The 19,559-nt window shown below is 45.3% G+C and overlaps 1 long non-coding RNA gene across 3 annotated transcripts in view; it reads right to left on the bottom strand.

Moving 5' to 3' along the window:
- Positions 1–19,352, bottom strand: part of LOC103548887 (uncharacterized) — a 34,835-nt gene extending 15,483 nt beyond the window's left edge. For 2 of the 3 annotated variants that reach the window (XR_544376.2, XR_011535163.1), the window contains exons 1-2: positions 19,042–19,340; positions 18,871–18,960 (exon numbers count right to left, since the gene is read on the bottom strand). This is a non-coding gene — a long non-coding RNA (uncharacterized lncRNA). Of the gene's footprint in view, positions 1–18,870; positions 18,961–19,041 lie in introns of all 3 variants that reach the window. The other variant, XR_011535164.1, reaches the window with a different exon arrangement.
- Positions 19,353–19,559: the final 207 nt, after the last annotated feature.

Below are 19,559 nucleotides of genomic sequence, written 5' to 3'. Positions count from 1 at the left end.
ACCTGCAACTAAGATGCACAATATGTACCAAGGGGATTTGGGGAGATAAAGTAGAAAAAAACAAAAAAAGATTGGCAACAGTTGTTAGCTTGGGTGCCAATCTTTAAAAAAAAAAAAAGAAAAAAAGAAAATGACAGGTTGAATTATGTCCCCCAAAATTCGCATGTTAGGGTCCTGACACCCAGAACCTCAGAATGTAGGCTTATTTGGAGATCGAGTCTTTACAGAGGCAATCAAGCTAAAATGAGGTCACCGGGGTGGGCCCTAATCCAATATGGCTGGCATCCTTATAAGAAGGGGAAATTTGGATAGAGAGCAACGACCCTGTGATGACACGGAGAAAACGGCCGTCTACACACTAAGGAGGGAAACCAGCCCTGCCGACACCTTGATCTCGGACTTCCCGCCTCCAGAACCGTGAGCAATGAGTTTCTGTTGTTTGAGCCACTCAGTTCGTGGTGCTTTGTTACAGTAGCCCAAGCGAGCAATGCACCCCTCTAAGGCAGGGTTAGAGGGGCTCACAGACTCTTCTGACTCTGAGTTCCGGAAGGGTTGCTGGGACTTGTCCAGAGCTAGCTTTCTCCTGATGATGGTCTCATCTTATGAGTGATGCAGCAAGTCACACACGAGATGCTGGAGAAGATCCAAGCCCCAAGGAAGGAGAAGGGGAGAAGCAATCCCTGCTACGTAGGAAAATGTCATTGGACACATTCTGACGCCCCAGACTCTAGACTTGCAGTTGGTGCCGAAAGCCTGGCTCATGTCTCCAACCTCAGCACTTTTGAGGAGTAAAAGCAGTCATTAGAGTTGGCGTGACAATGCCCAGTGCTTTGAAATCTGGGGGTGTGTTCTCTCCATCCCCAAGTGCGACTGCAACATGACATTCTTACCACAAGGCCTGAGATGGAGATGAAAATTTAGACTTGTAGAATCTGACATCTATATGCCATCCCAGAGGTTATCTGGCCTAATTTCTCATCTAGGATGAAATTCCTCAAAGTGACAATATCCTGGAGAGATGGTTAGTTTGCGTCCCCTTGAACGAGTCCATTTGAGGAAGTTCAAGCCCGATTGTCCAATGGTTGGATGATTCTTATCCTGAGAAAGTGTTTCCTCATACGGTCTGGAATGTGCCTCCATGCAGGATCACCCACTAGAACCTTTCTTCCTTCTGTCTACGTCCTAGATAGGTTCTAGAGCACCAGAAAATAAGGTGCAGCCCTTCTCCACATGTCAGTACTTCAAATAGTTGTAGATACAATCATGTCCCACCCCACATTCTCTCCTCTCCCGGCTAAGGAGCACTAATTCCCTCAAGAGTTTCTTATAGGACACATGTTCAGGCCCCCTCACCTCTTGACACATTTCAAAGTCCCTCTTGGTGATGGTTCACTGGACCTCAGCAAAGTGTGACCCAGGCCAGTGGCAGTGGGGCCATACCTCTCTGTTCTGAATACAGCACGTCTAAGAATAAAGCCCGTGCTCAAACCAGACTTGTGCTCCAACAATGTGCTGCTCATTCAACAAATACTCTTAGCATATGTGTTTGTGCGTGCATGCTAGACTTTAGAGGACATGAAGATGAATAGGACTCCAGGACCTCACCACGAATGGAGGGAAGATCAGTAAACAAGTAGTTCTAAGACAGTGCATGAGGGATGGATGGAAAAGTGCCCTGGAAGCATAGAGGAGAAATGCCAGCATCTGCTCAGCAAGTGGAGGAAGCAGAGAAGGTGTGGGGAAAGACTCCAAAGACCAGAGACTTGTCAGCTGGGTCCTGATGGCAGCCAGGCAGATGAGGTGGGTAGAGAAGAGATGGGCAGGCCTGGGTGTGCTGTTCCCAGGCTGAAGGATCAGCGTGGGAGAAGGCACAGAGGCACTAAGGAGCACAATGTCCCTCTGCCTCCTCTTCGTGCAACCATTTCCTGTCCATCCTTACAAACTCAGTTCTGATGTCCAGTCCTCTCAGAAGCCTGACTTTCCAACCCCCTACCCTATAGGTTAGGTTACATACCTTGTCTCTATCCTTATAACACTCGCTGCATATCTGTGGCCTTCCTTTATGACATTACCATGACCTGTTTATCTCCCATCTTCTCCACCAGTCATCCCCTTGGGTTAATCAGCCTCACATCTGATCGCCTAGCACAGGACCTGTCATAGAGTCGATGTTGAAAACTAGTGTGTTGAATGAATGAATGGAGTGGCCAGGTGGGTTCCACTGGAGCCGTTACAGCAGGTCACGGAAAGTGGGCTGTGCGAGGTCATGCAGGGCTCCCCGAGGCTTTCTTGGGAGTCTGGGCTTGGTTCTGCAGGAGGCGGAGAGCGTGGGTTACCTTCAGGCAGGGGATTGATTTGGGGTAAAATAACATGCTGGCAGCTATTAGAGGATAAAGATTAGAGGCTGAGAAAGACAGAAACAAGTCAGGAAACCTGGGCGACAGCCGGAGTGAGCGATGACAGGGCGCGAAGCAAGGCTGTGGCCATAGGGAATGAACAATAACAGAAAGAGAGAGACAGATTAAAAGATTAAGAGGCAGCACTTAGCAGGGAATTAGGGAAGGAAGAGGCAAGATGGCCTTGGGCAGCTGGGCTGAGAGTAACATCCTTGTCTGAAAGCAAGAACTGAGAGGAAGAGAAAGATTTTTATTTTATTCTGCTGGTTGGAGGCCATGGGAGGAGGCATGAGATAATAAATTCTGTTTTTTCAGTCTCGTCGATTTTCAAGTAATGGGACTTCCAAATAGCCGGAAGTATGAGTTTTGGACAGGGCTAGTTTGAAGATCTGGGGAGTCCTCCGTGTGCCTGTGGACCAAAGATGGAACTTAGCTCACATGGCATCACTCAGGGCCCGTCTTAGAAGAGCCCGAGCTTGGTTTAATGCTCTGCTGCCGCTATCCTGGAAATCTTAATAATTTTTGGATGGTTAAGAATAAGAATCATTTTATTCTGGGCCCCCTAAATCATGTAGCCAGTCCTGTTCACCAAGACATCCTTAGCTCCCAGGGCAGGGCCGGCCAGATGGGGACGAGTTCAGCAGGTGAGTGGAGAAACATAGACCCATGAAGGAGATGGGAAAGTTGTAGTTTAGAGAAGAGAGGAAGCAGGAGCTAGCGGTACAGTGGAATCAGAGGAGAGGGTTTCCGAGAGAAGCTGGCGGTCCACATGCTCTTTGCCCTAGGCCGTGGGGAGGAAGGCTGTGTATTTGCCCCTAAGGCGCAGGGTCCTGCCCGTAGAGGGCTAGATCCGCTGAGCCGCTGAGCGGCCTGCTGTTCTCAGACTGTCTGTGCTTCCACTGAGACCCCTCCATCCCCCTGCGTGAAGACCGAAGCAGGCTCTCTGCTGAGGGGCTGGTGTTTGTTTCCACCAGCCTATTGATTCAACTTTGGCTTGTTCTTCTCATAAATTCTTTCTCCAAAGACCACTGCTGGTGTTGTCAGATGACACCCTGATTGCGGAGATGACTATGCTAGCGATAACAATGCCCTGCGGACTGGGAGAACCCATGCACTGAATGACGCTTTACTTCCTCATCCCCCGTAGGGCAGGTCGCCAAGCCATGCTCATGCCTCACCCTCAGTCTCCCTTCCACAGCAAACTGGAAGCCCTAGAACGTTTCCTTGGGCCATCCCAGCCAGGGCGGCAGATCTAGTTGGAAAAGATGTCCTAACAACCCAGAAGGTGTGATCAGCCTGGCCTGAGATTGTAAATTCTCCCCATAGACCCCCTCTCCCATCACCATCACCACCTCCAAGGAGGAAACAAAAATACTCCACAGCGACTGGATGAAGTTCTTTCAGTTCAGAAACAGAGACAAGGCAGGAGCTGATAAAGAGTTATTCTTCTTTTCCAGTAAGAACTAAACCACAAGAAATGGTCTTAAATATCCACAGAGCAGATTTCTGATCATACATGAAGAAGAATCTCACAATAGCACAGATTTTGAGATGCCTACAAAAGGAGACCAAATTGGAAAATATTTAACCTGTGTGGGAACTCTGCCAACGTGGGGAAAAGTCCTCCTGTTCCAGGAAGCCCTGTACAGTGCTTTGCACGGGGTACTGGTGAGTAAATGCCTGACGTTAGGCGTGAAAGCTTCTTTAGGCTCTCCCAAGAGATTCCAGCTGCCTTTCCAAGAACGGGGCTATCCAAATAGAAATCCCAGTCCAAAATCTTCTACCTCATTTTAAAAGTAAATTTTTGCTTCTTGAATCCAGAGTCTTTGTGGACCTTATGTAAGTCCCAGATTCCGCACAGTCACAACTTGAGAAAATAAAACAGTGTTCCCAAAGGAGACTCTCCGAGGATGGAGCAAGACTCTCTTTGTAACCCAAAACCTCTGAGGAAACTTTAGTTCTGCTGCCACAGAGAGGTTTCCACTAAAAGGGAACAAAACTACGCAAAGAGGTTTTGCAACAAGCAAGCCCTCTGTTTAAAGACCTGCGGGGACCTCAGGAAACTCCAAAGGACAGCTAAAAACAGATTTCTTTAACCCAGAACACAGGGACTTCAACGAGGCAGATGAAATCGGATATTGGAATCTGGTCTCGTCAACATTCTCATCTCTGATTTTCATCAACCTGCTGGAGGGAGGGTTAAAGGTGGGACAGGACAGGTCCCTCATGTGGGATGACCTCTGTGTTGTGACAGCTTCTTAGGCTGTAGTGGGGACAAGGGTCTGTTGATGACGTCTGGAGAAGGAACAACTAGATACTTATTTCAATGCATATTTCATTCATTCACTCATTCATTTATAAATCTTACAATTATTTGTTGAATGTCTGCTACACGCCAGACACTACGCTGTTTACTAGAGATACGAAACTTCTGGGCTCGGCCCTGTGACCGATTGGTTCGAGTTTCACGTGCCCCGCTGTGGTGCCCCAAGGTTTGCAGGTTTGGATCCCAGGTGCAGACCTACACCACTCATCAGCCATGCTGTGGAGGCATCCCACATACAAAGTAGAGGAAGATTGGTACAGATGTTAGCTCAGGGCTAATCTTCCTCAAGCAAAAAAAGAGGAGGATTGGCAACAGATGTTAGTTCAGGGCAAATCCTCCTCACAAAAAAAAAAAAGAAAGCAACTTCTGCCTTGAGGTAACTAATGTTTAGTAAACCACACAAACAGGTGGGCTGCAGACATCCTGGAACTCAAATATCTCCAGGACAGGTAGTGTGATCCATGAGAGGACAAAAGAGATGTATGATGCCCTCATGAATGCACAAGCTACTATCACATAAATTCCACATAGACAAGAACCTCATCTTGATTAGGCCTTATAGGAACTAAATCTTCCACTTGCTATGTTACATCTGATGATTGCAAGAATTTCCCCAACCTGGCTTCTGACTCTGTAAATATCAAACCTCATTTCTCTTCTGCTGCCCCGTCCTTCTGGGGCCCACACCACAGGGTGCATCCACACTCGGTACCTTCACGTCATGGTGCCTGGTGGCAGAGTATTCCTGAAACCATTTCTCTACCAGAACACCCAGATAGTTTAACTGTGTTGAAGTGACTGCAAACCACCAAAGTGAGAGAGGAAAGGACAGCAGTCTTGACTGACTGCAGTTAAACAGATGACCTTTGCAAATTGTGCAAAAACATATGACCATGTGAACACCTTGTGGGGCCCCTCCCAGGCCTTTGGAAGGGGTCCCACAAGAGAGGGCTGAACCTTGAGCTGACTTTTTATCGTGGTAAATACGTTTCTGGGTGGAGGACTGAATAACGGGAATGCCTTGACTATTCCGAGCCTTTTGGATAATCTTGATTCACCTTTTTCCCTGTGGAGCAAAAGAGAAGTCATCCTGATGGCTGAGATTCTCAGACCAGGAGGGAGCTCAGGTCTATGTTCAAGAGTCACAAACAGATTTAAATCAGGCTCTTCATAAACCAATAAAAGATGTGACACTAAACCCTTTTCTCTGTTTTTAGATCTGACCTCTTCTCCCTCCCCATGCTCCTCCCCGATTTGCCGGACACGTGGACCTCTCTCTGCCAGACATTTTCCTGTCCATTTTTTGGTCCTAATTCTGTCTTTGATTCCCTTTGTAAATCTTCTCATTGATTTCTTTCCATTCTTCACTTTTTTAGCCCTATATTGCTCTGTCTCCTCTCCTCTTCCTTCTGCTCCTTTCTCTTCATTCCCTCTCTCTCTTCCTCTCTCTCTTGCTTTCACTGTCATCTCTCTATTTCAAGATGTCTGCCCTCTTGGTTTCTTTGTCTTTCTTTGCTTTTTACTTAAAATTTCTCTGTATTACTACTGTCTCTGTGTCTTCCTTTCTTTCGCTCTTCACTCTCTCCCCCCATCTTTCCCTGCTGCCTTCCACTTCTTTCCAAACCCAACATTCACTCCGCCCTAACATATTTTTTTCCTATTTATTCGTGAGTTGTTTAAGAATTTGATCTCGGGACAGAGCCTTATTGCAGATTGCTTTTCCTTCCTGTGGCATGAAAGCCTTTGAGCAGCCTCTCCCTTCTGGCTGCAGGATGGGGAGCGAGGCCAGAAACAGTAGGAGCTTGTTCTGGGCCCCTTGCTTGTGTTTTTGCAGGCACTGCCCTAGAGGGGAAGGTTTCTGGGTACTTCCTGTACCTCAAACACAATGGAGCAGCCAAGAAGAGAAGCCCATGTCAGTTGTTTTGGAATCCCTCTTAACTCTTTGGTTTTTCTTTAATTCCATGTGTTTTTGTGTGACTTTCTACAGAAACCTATACGTGTATGTTTATCACTCAGTTAACAAGTTCCACTGAACGCCCTCTATGAGCTATGAGAGCAAAACAAAGTCCTTGTCCTCAAAAAGCACGTTCTCCAGGGTCTACAGACACAAAACTATCATCTGTAAACAGTCTGAGGACATGGAAGCAATACAATGTGTGATGCTGATCATAAACATGCCGGGTCAGAGGAGGAAGAACCCAGCATAAGCCTGAAGAATCAAAGAAGACTTGGTGGAAGGGCTGGGGTTGGTGCCGCCCCTGAAGTCCACAGAGGTGAAGGAGGACATCTTACAGGAGGAAAAACAGCATGAGCAAAGCCGGAACCTTGGGCACTAGCTGGGGTCCAAAGAGAGTAAGGAGATGGCCTGGCGGGACAGTGATGTCAATGTAGGGGTGGGTAGTATGGGGCTTCCGTACGGTGGAGACAAGGTACTGGGGACTGAGTCTGCTCAGCCTGCCATAACAAAATACCACACACTGTGTAGCTTAAATAACAGACCTTTATTTTCCTATCATTCTGGAGCCTGGAAGTCCAAGATCAAGGTCTGGCAAGGTTGGTTTCTGGTGAGGGCTCTCTTCCTGGCTTATAGACAGCTGCCTTCTCGCTCTGTCCTCACATGGCAGAGAGAGAAAAAGAGTTTCTTTGGGCTCATCACCATCATCAAAATCATGATTTCAAAAACAAGAATTACATAGACATAGACATGGAAGAACATTCCTATCACCCAACACCAGGTCATGGATCTTAAGGGGAGGGATCCCACTGTTTTAGTTTCTTTTTCATTCACACAGCACAGCCGAGGGCCTTGTTTGGTGTCCTGAAAATACTAAACAAATGAAATTGATTTGAACAGAATTGATGCCACAGATCACAGAATTTGGAGGTCCATGGAAAAAAGACCTTCTCCCCAGGGTGAAAATCAAGGTCCTCCTTGAGAATAGCTTAGCTCAGGTAACAAGAATTGAAAATTATGCCCATAACACCCAGATTTCCAGTTGGTTCAATTTTTAAGGACATTTAAGTTCCCATGACATGTCAAGATGTGGGATAGGAGCATGGCTGCTGCCTTACACAGCTCCACAGTCACCTTCACATTGTGACCGATGTCAATCACTCTCCTTGGACTTGTGCAAGGCAGTGGTCTTCACATAGAAGAAAGAAGATACACAATTAAATGGTGCTATTGTTTAATGGGTAGAGTTTCTGTCTGGGCTGATGAAAAGTTCTGAAAATCGATAGTGGTGACAGTTGCACGACATAGCAAATACATGTAATGCCACTGAATTGTACACTTAAAATGGTTACAATGGTAAATTTTATGTTATGTATATTTTACAGCAATAAAAATAAATAAATGAAAACAAATGGAGAAAGTCCTTGAACCCAAGGAGCTCACAGCTCTGGACAGAGAAGGGCACATAATAAGATAGGTACACAGTGTAAACATGCATCAACTCCCCTAAGAACACAGAGGAGGGAGGGAGTAGTGGGCACAGGCAATAGCTGGCCTATTTGTTCAAAAATGCTACATGTTAAATGAAATGAATGTTCAATGAATGCTACATGTTAAACGAGCTTTGACAGAGGTGGTATTACACTGAGTCTTGAGCATGGCTAAGAGTTCATTGACTGGACAGATTGTGGGACCCTCTGAAATATCCTCGGAAAAGCTTGAACCACACTTCTTCTGGTCAAGAAGACACCATCCACAGAGGAGAGTGTGGATTCAGAGGAGAATAACACACAAGGGGAAAGAAAGGACCCTTTCTAAAACTAGGAGGCTGGTTGTCGGCCAAGGAAGGATGGGAGATCCTTACACAGAACTTGAGTTTACCAACGGAGGATGAGAGATACCACAGCACTTCCTGTGGAGACGATTCAGCAACAGACTGGGGCTCAGGCAAGGAAAAAGACTTTTAAATTAACTAATCCCAGAGGGAACCCTGTCACCACCAGCCCCTTCTGTCCCTCCCTGACACACCTTCCAGGCCCCACTCCCTTCCTGCCATTGGGAAATTCAGTTTGTAAAACCAACTGATATCCTGGTCCTTGGGAACTTTGATTACAATCACCTCCCTCGGGGAACAATTGCAGGCCCAAAAAGAAGGCAAAGAGTCTTGAGTCAGGTGGATAGTAGACATCCAAGAATTTTTCTTTCCCTTTCAGGCAAAGCTTTGAACCCAATATCCACATTTTCCTAACAAGAAATTAAATTGTATGGTGTGGTAGGTACTCTTACGCTAGGAGAGCAACAGGACAGGACATTTGAAATTGGAACTTTCCTGAAAAATCCAAATTAGTTACATCTCAATTATACTCAAAGGCTTCCAGAAATACCTGGAAAACAGTAGTTTATGCAGAGTTGTGTCCACAGGCACAATATACTTCAGATAATTCCATTTCCTTTGATTTGCTTCTCAGTGAAAGTTAGAAGGGACCCAAGAGATTAAAAAATCCAGCCTCCTCACAATAATAAAAACACTACTATAATAAATACACACTGCTTTAGTATTTGCAACACGCTTTAATTAATGTTGGCTCTGCTTATTTAATACAACTCTATAAGGTGAGCATTATTATTCCCATTTTATAGATGCAAAAAATGAGGCTCAGTGAGATCACCTGAGATGCCTGGGCCACAACATTAAACACGCGATAGTCCAGTTTTTGAACCCACATCTTATGACACACAAGCTACTGCTCTTTTTATTTTAAAAAAAAAAAAAAGCTTTTTATCATAAAAGCTAGCTTTTTAAACTTTAGATAATTCAGAAGAAGATACAAAAATAAATGAATAAAGAGCAGGCAAACATTTGTGGTCTAGCTTTCCAGGATTTTTCTCATGGATATATATAGGTATGTATTTTTTAAATAAAACTGGGATTACATGGTACATATTTTATTACTTTTTTTTTCTGAGGAAGATTAGCCCTCAGCTAACATCCCCCGCTGATCCTCCCCCTTCTGCTGAGGAAGATTGGCCCTGAGCTAACATCCATGACCATCTTCCTCTACTTTATATGTGGGACGCCTGCCACAGTATGGCTTGATGAGCAGTGCATGGGTCCACACCCAGGATCCAAACGAGTGAACCTTGGGCCACTGAAGCGGAGTGTGAAAACCCAACCACTATACCACTGGGCCGCCCCCATAACATATTTTTTTATATAGCAATATATCGTGAGCAGTTTCTCATAGTCCAAGATATATATACACCAAGATAGATCATATTCTGGGCCGTAAAACAAATCTCAACATATTCAAACAACTTAAATCTTACAGAATGTGTTATCCAACCACATGGAATCAAACTAGAAATTGATTTTTTTAAAAAAAGGCAATAGGAAAATTTCAAATCACTTGGCAACTGAGCAGCACACTTCTGAATAATCCATGGATCAAACAGAAAGCCTCAAAATAAATTTGAAAGAAATACATTGAACTAAATGTAAATGAAAATACAACATATTGGAATTTGTAGGACATGGCTAAAGCAATGCTGAGAGGAAAATGGATAGGACTAAATGAATATATTTGCATAGAGGAAAAACTCAGACCAATAATTTATGTTCCCACCAAAAGAACCTAGAAAAAGAAGAGTAAAAGAAATCCAAAGAAAGCAGAAATAAGGAAATAACAAAGAGCCAAAATCAATGAAACTAAAAACAGGAAAGCAATAGAGAAAATCAGAGAAACAAAGGGATAGCGCTTTTGATAAGATCAATAAAACTGACAAGCCTCTAGCAAGACTAACAAAGAAAAAAAAGAGAAGACACAAATTACAGATAGGAATGAGACCAGGGATGTCACCACAGACCCTGCAGACACCGGACATGTTCATGGACAGCCGCAAACAATTCCAGCCACAGAAACGTGACAACTCAGATGAAATGGACCAATTTCTTGAAAAACATAAACGACAACAGTTCACTCAATAGGAAATAGACAATGTGGATAGCCCTATAACTATCAAAGACACAGAATTTGTAATTTTAAAACTCCTCCCTCCCCAAATCTCCGGACTTCGACGATTTCACTGGAGAATTAACATTTTAAGAAGAACTAGCAGCAATTCTACACAAGCCCTTCCACAAAACAGAAAAGGGAACATTTCCCAACTCATTTTATGCAACTACTTTTACCCTAATACCAAAAGCAGACGAAGAGTGGACAAAAAAGAGAAAACTACAGACCAATATCCTCAATGAACATAGACACAATTTTTTAAAAAATGTTAGCAATTAGAATTCAATAATATATAAAAAGAGTTATGCACTGTTACCAAGTGGGGTTTATTCCGGGAATACAAGACTGGTTCAACGCTCAAAATCCATTGAGATAATCCACCACATGAATAGGCAAAAGAAGAAAATTCACATGATTATATTAATTGATAAGGAAAAAACCATTTGACAAAATTTGTCACACATTTAAGATTTTGAAAACTATCAGAGAGCCAGCCCTGATGGTCTGGTGGTTAAAGTTCGGCGCTGTCACCACTTCAGCAGCCTGGGTTCGGTTCCCAGTCATGGAACCACACCACCCATCTGTCAGCCGCCGTGCAGTGGTGGCAGCTCACGTAGAAGAACTAGAAGGACTTAAACTAGGACATACAACCATGTACTGGGGCTTTGCAGAGCAAAAAAATAAAAATAAATAAAAAAAGAGGAAGATTGGCAAAGGATGTTAGCTCAGGGTGAACCTTTTAAAAAAAGCTATCAGAAAAAAGGAATCAAGAGGAACTTCTTCAGCTTGGCAAAGTGCATCTACAAAAACCTACAGATGACATTACACTTAGTGGTGGCCCCTAAGATCAGGATCAGAGCAAGGATGTCAACTCTCAGCACTCTTAGTCCACACAGTTTTGGAAATTCTAGCCAGTGCGATAAGGCAGAGAAAGGAAATTAGAGGTATACAGATCAAAATGAAGAAATAAAACTGTCCCTAATTGCAGTTATTTGTAGAAGATATGATTGTCTACACAGAATCTTAAGAATAAAAAAAACTCCTAGATCTAATATGTGAGTTCATCAAGGCTGCAGGATATAAGATCATTACATAAAAATCAATTTTATTTCTATATATACTAGCAGGGACTACCTGGACACTGAAATTAAAAATAAAATACCATTTACAATTGCTCAAAAAAAAATACCTCAAGTAGCTACAATAGCTAAAACAATTTTTGAAAAGAATAATGAAGTAGGAGGAGTCAGTGCACCCAATTTCACTACTTATTATATAGTTACAGGAAGCAAAACTATATGACCCAGTAACTGCACTCCTCGTTATTTATCCCAGAGAAATAAAAATTTAGACTCACATTTTTAAAAAGGTACACAAATGTTTTGTAGTAGCTTCATTCTTAATGGCTCAAAACTAGAAACAATCCAGATGTCCTTCAATGGGTAAATGGCTAAATAAATTGTGTCCATCCTCACCATGGAATATTAGCACTAAAAAGGAGTGAACTGTTAATACACAAAACAGCCTAGACGGATCTTCAGAGAATGATGCTGAGTGAAAAAAACCTAATCCCAAAATACTGCCTACTATATGATTCCATTTATATAACATTCTCAAAATGACAAAATTATAGAAATGGAGAACAGATTAGTGGTTACCTGGAGTTGAGGTGGAAATGGGGGCAGAAAGTGGGGGTGGCTATGAAAGGGCATCTTCAGGGATCCTGGCGGTGATGGACACATTCTGTACCTGTGCATCAACGTCAATATCCTCGCTGTGATATTGTACTACAGTTTTTCAAAATATTACCATTGGGGAAAATTGGTAACAGGCACACTGAATCTCTCTGTATTATTTCTTAAAACTGCATGTTAATACACAATTATCTCAAAATAAAACATTTAATTTTTTAAAATTAAAAATAAAATTGGGATTACATATGCTTTAGATTTTATATTTAATAATATATCATGAGCATCTTCTCATTGTCTAAAATATTTTTATATTTATTGAGTGATATATCATCCAGGGATATACCATAATTATCTAACTATTTTTTCCCTAAGGATTTGGATTATTTGAAATATTTATCATTATAAAAAAACACTCAGAAGAACATCTTGGTGCCCCTTTTTTTAAAACAGCTTTATTGAGATACAAATAACATATTTACACAGTTCACCCCTTCAAAGTGGAAAATTTAACGTTTTTTAGTATAGTCACAGTGTTGCGCAGCCATCACCACAATCTAATTTTAGACTGTTTCTGTTCCTCCTAAAATAAACCCACACCCATTAGGAGTCCATCTCCATCCTTCCGCTTGCCTACCTCAGCCCTAAGAAACCAGTAATCTACTTTCTTCCCTCTAAATTTGCCTGTAGAGACAAATTCTGGACATTTCATACAAATGGAATCATACAGTACGTGGTCTTGTATGACCAGCTTCTTTCACGGAGTATAATGTTTTCAAGGGTCATCATGTCGTAGCATGTGTCAGTACCTCGTTCCTTTCATTGCTGAGTAATATCCCATAGCATGGACGTATCACATTTCATTTCTCCACTCAACATTGAATGATTGTTTTCATGTCGGAGCTATTATAAACAGTGCTGCAGAAGCATTCACATGCAACTTTCTTGTGTGGACGGATGTTTTCCTTTTCCTGGGTGTCCACTGAGGAGTGGAATTGCTGAGTCATACTGTATATTCTATGTCTAACTTTATAAGCTGGTGCCTGTCTCTGATTATTTCTTTAAGATACATTCCTAGCAGTGAAAATAACTGGTCAAAGCATATGAGGATCTTTCAGGTTTTTGATGCATATTGCCAAATGACGCTCCTAAAAATTATGTCAACTTCTGCTCCCACCACTGGTGCAGGAGGATGTTTAACAGGACAAATTTGGGCTCCGGAGGCTCTTAAAGGATCGGATCCATGGTTACCTGGCCTCTGTTTGGACTTGCAGGGTCTCACGAGGCAGCCCACTCCTTTTCTGGACAAGGTTTAGCTGACGGAGCCAGAAGACCTGGGTTCTTCTCCTGGGCCTGCTACTTGCCAGCCATGCAACCTCAAGCAAGTTATTTCCTCCTTTGCAGAAGGAAGAAAATCCCAGGCCTGCCTACCCTACTCAGCCACTGGGGGATCAATGCAGGGACGTGGTGTAGGAACGCTTTTGTAGGGTGGACACACCAGACAGGAACAAGTGTTGTCAGGGTGTCACTTCTTGAGAAGCACTGCTTAACAGGTTTGTCCGCTGAGGGTGGAAATGTGGGGCAGAACTTGATAACTTGGGGTCAGTGGCTGGTTAGTTCAGATATATCTACTTTAACGGAACCTGAGGACAAACATAGCTTCCTCTTTCTACTATAAATACCATTGCATGGCATGATTTCTGAGTGTCATTAAGCTAAACACCCTCCCACTACCCCCAGCAGCTCGGTTAGGGAAGGACAGAGAGGGTGAGGTGCTTGGGACTCTGCGCCTCATTGGGAAGTTTTGCTGTTACCAACAGAAAGCTGTTCCCTCCATTGGAATGAAATGAACCACTCCAGAAACTCTAACCAGTAGTCTTTACTCTGCCCTCAGTCCTGCAGCCACAGCCAGTGCAAGGTTTCTTTTCTGAGAGTCCTCCCAAAGCCCAGGGCCTTCAGGCCCACATGGCCGCCCAGCTGGCTGATGGTCCACGTACCGTGAGCCCACGGGAGCCGGCGCCTGCTCCATGCTCAGCCGTGCCAGGGCCTGGACAGTGACCAGGGTTCCAGGTCTTCAACAGGGACCACGGGGCATTTGTCCCACGGTTTACAGGAGACCAGCCTGCCTTCCAGGGGGGTGAGAAGGGCAGCAGAGGCCTGGAATCGGGGGAATGGGCTTTTCGGTGATGCTGCACATCTGGCCTGGGGCCTGGGGATGAGAGTCCATCACGAGGCATGGGTACAAAGTTGCAGGGGTTGCAGGACAGACCAGGCTATCCAGACACTCTCTACCCAGTGGAGCCACGTGTGTTCACCAGAGAAGACCTGAATGCTGACTCAGTGTCTGTTCACTAGACCCAGAGGGCTTCTTTGAGAGAAGAAGGTACAGTCATGTGCTGTATAATGACATTTGGTTAATGACAGACTGTGTGGACAACAGCGGTCCCATGAGATTAGTAGCGTAGAGCCTGGGTGTGCAGTAGGCTGTGCCACCAGGCTTGTGCAAGTACACTCGATGTTCACGCAATGACGAAGTCTCGTAACAACGCCCTTCTCAGAATGTGTCCCTGTGGCTAAGCGGCACATGACTGCATTTAATTAAATAAGATTAGTTATTAGCTAATAAGCGTCTCCTATGTTTCAGGCACTTCCTACAGATCATCTTTAGTCCTCACGGCAATCTTGAAGGTAGGCATTACACCCATTTGACAGATGAAGAAACAGATTCAGCGAGGTTAGGCAGCTTGCCTGAGGCCATAAAGCCAGTAGGCGGCAAAGCAGAATTCAGAGCCAGGTCTTAGTCCAAAATCCACATGGCTCTTCTCATTTCAGGATGACATAGGATGTGACCTGGAACCCCCCTTGCAGGTGTACTCTGGCCAGTGATACAAAGGGTCTGTCCAGGGTGGATCCTTGCCTGGGCCAAGAAGGACCCTGCCAATGGCTGGGTTGTGGATGAGTGGGGCCAGTGGGGATGGTGTGAGCCAGTGCGCTAAGGCTTTCTGTCTAGCCAGAGTGGGACATCCACTGACCCGCCTGAGCATTCACCTGGGCCCTGGGGGCTTGGTTCACCTTATGTTTATTCTGGCTCCTTCTCCTTCTTCCCTCTTGCCCTGCAAAGCCCTTTGTGTAATAGCTTTACCCTTCCAGTTCAATTTCCAAAAATGGTGAGCCAAGGAAGGCTAAACAGGAGGGTTTGTTGTTGTTGACAGGAAACATGCAGGATGAGTCAGGCCAAAGCAGTGTATCAAAGAGCAGGGCAGACGTGGGCGGATCTGGAGAGGGTCTGGTGTCAGCTCCGGGAGGCCTCTGCAGGGGCGGCTGTGAGGAGCCAGGTCTGGGAGGTGTCACTCTCTCTGTGTGTGGGACAGAAAGGACACTCCCGCAGGGAAGGAGCGTCAGGTCAGACCACAGGCTGAACAGAAGTCAATAATGGAGAGCTGATGAAAAGCCATTTCAATTCTACGTCTAGAAGCCCAGCGAGTCAGAGCCGAGGGGCGCTCCTCCTGGTGGACGGTGCCGGCCCGATGCCTGGCCGGAGCCCTGGGCAGGAGAGGGCTTGTCAGCTGACAGTGTCAGTGGGCTGACCAACCTGTGGGCCTTATTTGCAAGCTTACAGGAATTGAGGGCCACCTGCAAGTATGGAAGTCATACCGACATCCATCCAACCATTAGGGAGACGGAGCAGTATTATGGAGACAACCATCAGCGTTGTCACCATACAGAGTGCTATGGACTGAAGACTGAATGTGCATGCTCCCAAAATCCATATGTTGAAACCTAACCCTCAATGCAATAGTATTTGGAGGTGAGCCTTTCCGAGATGACTTTGGGATTAGTGCCCTTATAAAGAGACCCCAGAGAGCTCCCTTGCCCCTTCCACCAGGTGAAGGCACAGCGAGAAGATGCCATCTGTGAATCATGAAGCAGGCCTCACCAGACACTGCATCTGCTGACATCTCGATCTTGGACTTCGGGCCTCCAGAACTGAGAGAAAGGTCTGCTGTAGAAGCCCCCTCATCTGCGATGCTCTGTTAGAGCAGCCCGAGCTGACTGAGATACGTCCTCACACTTACCTCTGTCGTTCAAAATAGTCTCCCTGTGTGTGACAACCGTGAGGACCAGTCCTGGTACTTTCCACAGCATCTAACCGAATTAATGCTCACCTATTTGATGAACTCCTGTCCTTATTTAACACTGTCCTAAGGATGTGGCTGAAGGCGCAAAGAAGCATTAGCCAAATTTATGCCCTCAAGAAACTTGTACACACAATGGGAACCAAAATAGAGATACACAAGGGGCCGCCCCGGTGGCACAGCAGTTAAGTTCACACGTTCCACTTTGGCGGCACAGGGTTCGCCAGTTCGGATCCCAGGTGCAGACCTACACACTGCTTATCAAGCCATGCTGTGGCAGGCATCCCACATATAAAGTAGAGGAAGATGGGCATGGATGTTAGCTCAGGGCCAGTCTTCCTCAGCAAAAAAAAAAAAAAAAAAAAAAGGAGGATTGGCAGCAGATGTTAGCTAAGGGCTAATCTTCCTCAAAAAAGAAAAAATTAGAGATACACACAATGGAAAATAATGCAAAACACTACACTCCCAATTGTAAGATTGTGTGGGTACAATTCAAATAGTATTGGGGTTTGGAAAGGAGAGAAAACCTTAGCATCTAGAGTCCTAGATTAGAGTAATCAGGGGAGGCTTCCCAGAGGTGGTGAGGCCTGAGTGAGTCCTTGAATGCTGGGTTCCAAAGAGGGGAGATGAATTCTAGGTGGGAGGAGCAGCACAGACAGTCAGTACTAGACACAGAGTTAGCTCAGGGCAGAGTGGGTTCTTCAGTTCTCCGCCCCACGATGATAGTCTAGTCAAACAGTAGATGGTAGGATGATAGATACCAAGACCCGAGGAGGTGAGAATGTGTATTTCTGACAGCCATCTCTGCATTTCAAACCCAATACAGGGAAAGCAGACGCCATTTCTTGAGTGCCCACCCGTGCCGGGCACTTTACATAAATTAACTTATTTCGTTTTCACAGCAAACTTAAGGGGCTATTATCGCTATCCTCATTTCACAAATAGGAAAACTAAGGCTGACAGAGGTGAGGGAACTTGCCCGAGATCACACAGCAGAGCAGCACAGACGGAACTCCAACCTGGGCCCGGGTTCCTGCTTTGATCCCTGAGGTCACGATGCATCTTAGGATCGAAAGCATCTTTACACTAACCTGGGCTTGGGGCGCGGGAGGCACGAGGAGACTGGTGATGGGGGTGATGGTTGTGTTCATGATCTTATTCGGGGTGACAGTTTCACCTGTGTATTCATAGGTGAAAACCTACCAAGTTGTCCACTTTAAATATGAGCAGTTTCCTGTGTCAGTTATAACTTAATGAAGCTGTTTAAAAAAAAATGCTAACTCAGGGCCCTCTTACTCCAAAAGACATCACGACGGGCAGGATATTTCCTTCTTGGCACAAAGAATGCAATGCTCACTACAGAGTGCGCGGCGTGGAGACGGGCACATGGTGCTGCCCCCGAGCTCCTGGCCGAGACAGGCTCCTGGGGCTCCTGCCCCACAGAAACGCCTGGGCACCGTGCCACCCCAGGTGTCGTGACACCATGCTGTGCCCCAGCCATATTCATATTTCACAAAACCCAGCCCTTTTTCATTCTTTCTATCCTTAAGAGCAGGCGTGGGCCAGGCACACTCTGCCCATTTTGTAACAGATAAGGAAATGGAGCCGGAGGGAGAAAAGCTCATAAATTCTCACAACGTCACCTCTGAGTCAAGGCAGAAATAACAACTGATGTCCTTCCTTCTCTAGCTGCCTCAGGAAGAAACCTGGGCCTCATGGCTCCACCCCCAGCAGAGCCCCCAGCAACGCCCTCCTGTCTGCCCAACTAAGGACCTGGTCCCCTGCCCACATGCCCACAGCCACCCAGCCCGGCCTCCTAAGAGCACACTGGCCTCCTCCAGCAGCCAGGGTGTCCAGGAGTGGGAGGCCCTTTCTTTTTGGCCTTCTTGCTGGTTTCTTTCAACACAAATAGGCTCAGTTACACTGGATTATGCACAGTCTGAGGAGCAAAGGCATAAATTACCCCCAGGGGCATCATTCCATGTGCTGGAGGGATGAATTAACCCAGAAGCAGGACTGCCAAGTTCAGTCTCACAGGTTGCACACTGCACAACTGCAGAGGGCACCAGTCACATAGTGACCCGCCTGGACGGATTTATGATTTAACGGGAACAAACAAATCTTAATAAAGATCTCTCTTTACTATAGACAAAAGATTTTGGAACAAGCTGACTTGTCCACGCCAGTGCCAGGAATGACAAACAGCAGATTAAGCGCAGGCTGAGTACCGAGGGAGCTGCTCCTCGCCCCAGCTCAGCCAGGAACCAGCAGTTTGACCTTAGGCAAGAGCCTTAGCTGCATCACTCCCAACAATATAAAACACGGGCAAGTCATGTAAAAACCGTATAACTTACGTATTGTGTCATTATTGTAAGTGATTAAAATCCAGCTGGACTAAAAAACATTAGAAGTTTCTTCTGGCTGGGTCAGTCTACAGTTCTCTGCTGTAAAAAAGATACGATTGCACTGAGAAAGGACTCAGGGCTGGGGGAATGGGGAGGGGAGCCAGGTGGGGCTAGTCTTACCTAAACGCTCTCAGAACGGAACGGAGACACAAACACGCGTTCCACCACTTCTGATATTTTTTTCACCGTCTCCCGCTGGAACAAAGAGTCTTTTTGTGAGCTTAATGGGGCCTGACTTGCCCAACAAAGTTTTTTGTCTCCTTCTTCTTTGTGAGAATAAAAACAAACCTTTCTATCTGGGTTTGCTAGGTTCTTTTGAAGAGCCTGCGGCTTTGGTTTTAGGCAAACAGGAACCAGGGACCGCCCTGGTAAATGAGGTTTTTGGCAAGACTTGCCTCGAGGCCTCCTCCGTAAGAGACTGAGGAGGGGCCGGAGGAGAGGGGAGCAGGAACAAGGAAGGGAGAGAGCAACGTGCCGTGGGCCTGTGCCAGGCGCGCTAAGAGTAGCTGTTACAGCTATTTCTTTTTTTTTTTAATTATTTTATTGAGGTCATAATGAGTTGTAACGTGTAATTTCAGGTGTACATTATTGTATATCAGTTTCTGTATAGACTGCATCACGCTCACCACCAACAGTCT

The sequence above is a fragment of the Equus przewalskii genome, chromosome 30 (genome assembly GCF_037783145.1).
Source record: "Equus przewalskii isolate Varuska chromosome 30, EquPr2, whole genome shotgun sequence".
Classification (NCBI taxonomy): domain Eukaryota; kingdom Metazoa; phylum Chordata; class Mammalia; order Perissodactyla; family Equidae; genus Equus; species Equus przewalskii.
Note: the sequence above shows the minus strand (reverse complement) of the source record. Positions and strands in the feature narration are given on the sequence as shown.